We start from the raw sequence: 6712 nt of genomic DNA on the forward strand, positions 1-6712 counted from the left end.
GGAGGCTGAGGCAGGAGAATTGCCTGAACCTGAAGGCAGAGGTTGCAGTGAGCCAAGACTGTGCCACTGCGCTCCAGCCTAGGCAACAGAGTGAGACTCTGTAAAAAGAAGAAGAAGAAAAAAAAGCACTGTGTTATGCGATTTGCAAATACTTTCCCCTGGTATGTGGCTTGTCTTTTCAGTCTCTTAATAAATTTTGCAGAGCAAAAGTATTTCATTTTGATAATGTCAGATTCATTTTCTTTTTTTTCTTTTTTTTGAAACAGGTTTTACTCTATTACCTAGCCTCAAGTGCAGTGGTACGATCTCGGCTCACTGCAAACTCCACCTCCCAGGCTCAAGCAATTCTACCTCAGCCTCCCAAGCAGCTGGGACTACAGGCGCACAGCACCGCACGCAGCTGATCTTTGTATTTTTTATAGAGATGGCATTTTGCCCTGTTGCCCAGGCTGGTCTTGAACTCCTGAGCTCAAGTGATCTGCCTGCCTTGACTTCTCAAAGTGCTGGGATTACAGGCATGAGCCACCACACCTGGCCTTTTTTTCTTTTATAGATCATGCTTTTGGTATCATATCTAATAATTTTTGACCTAACCTAAGGTCATAATGACTTTCTCCTATGTTTTCTTGGAGAATTTTATAGTTTTAGACTTAATATTTTCATTTAGAGTTAATTTTTGTATATATCATGAAGTGTAGATTAAACTTCATCTTTTAGCATATGGTTATCCAATTGTTCCAACACCATTTGTTGGGAAGGTCATTTGTTGAGATTGTTGTTCCTTCTGTGGAACTGATTTTTTTCTTAATATTTTGTTCCAATTTCAAGGTATTCAAAGGGGACTTGAAATCTGGCAAGAAGTTTGAACCTAGAGGGATAACATGTGTCCCAAAGGAGAGAGCAAGTGATCAACACAGGTTTTTTATTCTCTCCTATACTTTCTACAGGAAGAATTACAGATCCGATTAGTCATCAGTGACTAAAAAGTGAGCTACATCATCAAATAAAGACAATAATGTGGCCGGGTGTGGTGGCTCACACCTGTAATCCCAGCACTTTGGGTGGCTGAGGCAGGTGGATCACTTGAGGCCAGGAATTCGAGACCAGCCTGGCCAATACAGCAAAACCCCATCTCTACTAAAAATTCAGAAATTGGCTGGATGTGGTGGGGCACACCTGTAATCTCAGCTCCTTGGGAGGCTGAAGCATGAGAATCACTTGAACCTGCAAGGAGGGGGTTGCAGTGAGCCGAGATCACACCACTGTACTCCAGCTTGGGTGACAGAGAGAGACTCCATCTCAAAAAAAAAAAAAAAAATTCAATAATGTTCTCAGAGTACTATCAGAACCAAGCAGGCAAGAAAAGGATTGATCTACCATGAAAAACTTTCAACCAAACATTTCCCCAAACTCAAATTCAATCTTTGCATTATATTCTGGAGTATTTTATTTATGCTCTGAAATCAAGAAGGCTAAGACACCCTTCCTCTATTCTCGAAATATATCTGTAAAGACTTCCCTTCCCAGTTTTCCCAATTTACAATGTATCTATCTATATGCTTAATACAATACCTTGGATATTCATTAGGAGAAGTGGTAGGCATTAAGCTAAGCATAGGATATGGCAGGTTTGATGAAAAAATAAAATAAAATTTAACCATTAGATAAGGATTTTAGATGACAACATTCATTTTACTGTAAAATCTAAAGTTAAATTTTGTCACATTTTTATGTCCATTCACTTGTTTGTGACATTTTGCCAATTACCCCAGGAGTTGGCAACTGACTTCATCTCACACAGAAAAGTTAATTTGCCATAAAAAACAATTTGTCTTGAAAACTCAGTTTATTTTAAAATTAAGTTGATCCTTCTTAATTATGGTCTTTCAAAGGAACTTCTGAACTTGACATTTGATGGGAGGCTGCAGACAGCAAACCAGGACTAATAACCTTTAGAAACTAACAACATGACAGAAACAGCCCAAGGAGGTATTTGAGAAAGGAAGGATATCATAGGTCCCCACGGTTTCATGAACCAAAGTGTTATGAGAATTTGCTGGCAGTCATCTAGGAAAACTCTTCAACAGAGATTTGATTCAAGTCTTTAATTCACTGTAAACAACCAGCTACAATGTTCCCTTTATTTTCCTAGGCTACAGACTGAACACCCAAGAGCTCTGAGTGCATGGCAGTGACCCTTCTCTTCTCCTTTTGCATCTGGAAAAGAATTGGGTCAAAACAGCACGCTACTTAGGATTTTTCTGAGATAGGGTTTCAGGTACTTTTTATCCATTTAGGATTTTAGGTGATATGCATGCATCTAACTTTTGGGGATGATGGAAGCCTAGAATGATCTCTGGCCACATGGCCCCTTCTCCCACTCCATGAAACAAGACATCTGGTATCACAGGAGAGAATGGGGCAAAGACCAGAGGGAAGCCGAGCTTTAAGTCCCTCAGATCATCCACTTCCTGGGCATCCCAGTTACAAAAACCAGTAACTTCACACTTTTTCCTTAAACTGTTTTGAAATGAGGTTCAGTTTCTTGCAAATGAAAGTCTTTACAAATAAATTTGCTGTGGCCAGAATGGTGTGTGAATATGGGGAGCAGTTTGCAGGGGTCAAAGGGCCCTTGTGGCTACACCAGGGGTCAGGTGAATTGGGCTCCAGATAACAGATTTCACCATGTGTTGATGAAGCTTTACAGCTCACAGGCAAGGCTGGTCGGCTCTTTCCTGAGTGCTTGGTTACTGTAACTGTGAGACCACTAAAGAGGCAGAGGAATAGTAAGTGCTGACTCATCTGAACAGGGGGTTCATCTTTCCCTGTCCAGTGTGTTGCCAACTCTGAAATCTCTTTAAGATGAAACAAGAGGCTTTAGGATGCAGATAATGGCACGCCAATTGCAACGCACAGCAGTAGTGAGCCAAGAAGGTAAGTTCCTGAAGCCGATTGTTGTAGGAAACCTTAAGCCATATGGTGGGAGTGGTGTCCTTGAGAAGCACGTAGTTTCAACAGAAAGTTTGCTTTAAAAAAAGATGTGTGTGTGTGTGTGTGTGTGTGTATAATTGCATAAAGATTTGGCATGCCTGAATTTCATCCTCTCCTTCCTCTTTACAATTTCATCTCATCTCTGATGGTGGCACTTCTTGAGTTTCAAAAAACAACAAAAAAAATCCCAAGCAGACAAGACACAGTTTCTGACTGAGGGCACTGAAATCAAGTGGGAAAATCAACTGGAAATCCTTTTCCAACACAATTAGTGTATTAGACTGTGGGTCTTGGAGTCAGACTACCTGGGTTCAAATCCTAGCTCCACAACACATAAGAACCCCTTCCCTTGGAAACTTAAGATTCCTCACTCATAAAATGTCTGTAATACCATTTTACAATCAACATGTTAATAAGTAATTGAGGCAAAAAAAACCTCAATAAATGCTAAAATGATAGGGTAAAAGGTTGTTGGGGTACAGAAAATTCACATTCTCAAAGTAATCACATTTAAGATCAACAAAATGAAACAAATTGAAATCCTGTGCCTTGAGATGTGATAAATATCAATGTGTTCCTGCCAGTGATATTTAACCTGATTCTATCATGGATAAGGTCATGATAAAATCCAAATCATGGATCATTCTGAAGACAAACTCTCCTGGTCTCTTCAAATATGTCAATGTCATGAGAGGAAAAAAAAAAAAAAAAAAACGTTGGGAACTCTTTAGAGGCTTGACAATGTGACAATGAAATGGAAAGTGTGAACCTTGGCTGGGCACAGTGGCTCACATTTGTAATCCCAGCACTTTGGGAGGCCGAGGCAGGTGGATCATGAAGTCAAGAGATCGAGACCATCCTGGCCAACATGGTGAAACACCATCTCTACTAAAAATACAATAATTAGCTGGACATGGTGGCACGCACCTGTAGTCCCAGCTACTTGGGACGCTGAGGCAGGAGAATTGCTTGAACCTGGAAGGCTGAGGTTGCAGTGAGCCAAGACCGCACCACTGCACTCCAGCCTGGTGACAGAGTGAGACTCCATCTCAAAAAAAAAGAAAAAAAAAGTGTGAACCTTGACTGCATCCTGGACCAAATGTTTAAAAAGAGCTACAAAGTTTATTTTTGGGAAATTAGGGAAATATTATGGCATTAATGTTAAATTTCCTGAGAGAATAAATGTGGTATGGTTATGTAGGAGTACATCATTGATAGTAAGAGACACATATATTCATTTAGGGGTGAAAGGTCAAGAGGTTCAGGGGTGTTTGTGTGTAGAAAGAGAGAGTGAGAGGTACAGAGACAACACTAACGTGGCAAAATTGGTTGAGCCATTATACTCTTCTTGCAACTTTTCTATAAATTAGAATCATTTATAAATAAGAAGTTGAGGAAATGAAGGTAATATAAGGCTTTATGAGGATTAAATGCAGTAATACATTTACATGCATTAAGTACTTACAACAGTGCTTGGCAAACAGTTGGAACCCCACTTGTACAAGCCATTATGATTGTGTGATCCTAGGAAAATCACTCCATCTCTCTCCATCTCAGTTTCCTCATCATTATGACTGAAGAAGACAATTCTATCAGATCTAACATTCTAGAACTTTATATAATTATGCCCTCAAAAAAGTAATGGGGGTTGAAAGAATCAACATTGTCAAAATGTCCATAACACCCAAAGCAATCTACAGATTTAATGTAGTCCCTATCAAAATTCCAACGGCATTTTTCACAAAAGTAGAAAAAAAAAATCCTAAAATGCATATGGAACCACAAAAGCCCCCAAATAACTAAAGCAACTTTGAGCAAGAACAAAACTGAAGGCATCACATTTCCTAATTTTAAATTATATTTACAAAGTTATAGTAATCCAAAAAGTATAGTACTGACATAAAAACAGACACATAGACCAATGGAATATAAACCAATGGGACAGAATAGAGAGCCCAAAAATAAATCCATGCATATATGGTCAATTATTCTTCCATAAAGGCACCAAGAATACACAATGGGGAGAGGATAGTCTCTTCAATAAGTGGTGCTGGGAAAACTGGATATTAATTTTAAAAACTTGGATCTTTATCTCATACACAAAACCAGTTCAAAATGAATTAAATATTAAATAAGTAAATATTCATTTCTATTAATTATTTATTAATTTAATAATAACATAATTAAATGTTTAAGATGTAAAACTGTAAAACTAGAAGAAAACAGGGGGAAAGCTCTGTGGCATTGGTCTTGGCAATGTTTTTTTAATATGACACCAAAAGCAAAAACAAGTGGGACTACATCAAACTAAAAAGTTTCTGCACTGCAAAGGAGCAATCAGTAAAATAAAAAAGCAACCTGGGGAATGGGAGCGATTATTTACAAACCATATATCTAATAAGAAGTTAATATCCAAAATATATAAGAAACTCATACAACTCAACAGCAAAAAAAACCAAATAACTTGATTTAAAAATAGGCAAAGGACCAGAATAGACATTTCTCTAAAGAAGGCATACAAATGGCCAACAGGTATATGAAAAGATACTAAACATCACTAATAATCAGGGAAATTCAAATCCAAACCACAATAGGATATCACTTCACATCTGTTATAATGGCTATTATCAAAAAGTCAAAAGATAAGTGTTGGTGATGATGTAGAGAAAAGGGAACCCTTGTACATTGCTAGTGGGAATGTAAATTAGTACAGCCACCATTATGGAAAACAATATGGAGGTCTCTCAAAAAATTAAAAATAGAGCTACCATATGATGCAGCTATCCTACTTTGGGGTATATATCCAACAGAAAGAAAATCAGTATCAAAGCTAGATCTGCACTCCCAGGTTCATTGCAGCACTATTTTTTTTTCTTTTTTTTTTTTGAAACAGAGTCTCGCTCTGTCATCACCTGGGCTGGAATGCAGTGGCACGATCTCAGCTCACTGCAACTTTCGCCTTCCAGGTTCAAGCAATTCTTCTGCCTCAGACTCCCAAGTAGCTGGAATTACAGGTGCACATCACTACGCTTGGCTAATTTTTGTATATTTTTAGTAGAGACAGGGTTTCACCATGTTGGCCAGGCTGGTCTCCAACTCCTGACCTCAGGTGATCTGCCCGCCTCGGCCTCCCAAAGTGCTGGGATTACAGGCATGAGTCACCATGCCCAACCTGCAGCACTATTTAGAATAGCCAAGATATGGAACTAACCTGTGTCCATAAATGAATGAGTAGATAAAGAAATGTGGCATATATATGAGTGTGTGTGTGTGTAGACATATATACACACAAAATAAAATATTATTTCACCTTAGAAAAGAAGAAAACAATGCCATTTGTGACAATATGGGTGAACCTGGAGGACGTTATGCTAAGTGAAATAAGCCAGGCAAAGAAAAATAAATACTGCATGTTCACTTATATGAGAAATCTACAAAGTTGAACTTACAGAAACAGAAAGTAGAAGGGTGATTACCAGGGACAGGGAGGTGGAGAAATGAGGAAATGTCAGTCAAAGGGTACAAGCTTGCAGTTATAAGATGAGCAAGTTCTGGAGACCTAACACACAGCATGGTGACGGTTATTACTAATAATGTATTGTACACCTGAAATCTGCTAAGAGGGTAGATCTTAAGAGTTCTCACCACACCATACACAAAAGGTAAATATGTGAGGGTGATGGATTTGTTAATTAGCTTGATTGTGGTAATCATTTCACAA

At 38.5% G+C, this 6712-nt stretch overlaps 1 protein-coding gene across 3 annotated transcripts in view; it reads right to left on the reverse strand.

Moving 5' to 3' along the window:
* The window catches only part of GLT8D2 (glycosyltransferase 8 domain containing 2), an 85184-nt gene that overhangs the window by 44640 nt on the left and 33832 nt on the right, over nucleotides 1-6712 (reverse strand). The window contains exon 1 of one of the 3 annotated variants that reach the window (XM_011975496.1): nucleotides 5350-5360. The exons of the other annotated variants lie outside the window; for them this stretch is intronic. The gene's annotated coding sequence lies outside the window, so the exon portion shown is untranslated. Of the gene's footprint in view, nucleotides 1-5349; nucleotides 5361-6712 lie in introns of those variants that run through there. 3 annotated transcript variants of the gene reach the window in all.

The sequence above is a fragment of the Mandrillus leucophaeus genome, unplaced genomic scaffold, assembly GCF_000951045.1.
Source record: "Mandrillus leucophaeus isolate KB7577 unplaced genomic scaffold, Mleu.le_1.0 Scaffold157, whole genome shotgun sequence".
NCBI classification, from domain to species: Eukaryota; Metazoa; Chordata; class Mammalia; order Primates; family Cercopithecidae; genus Mandrillus; species Mandrillus leucophaeus.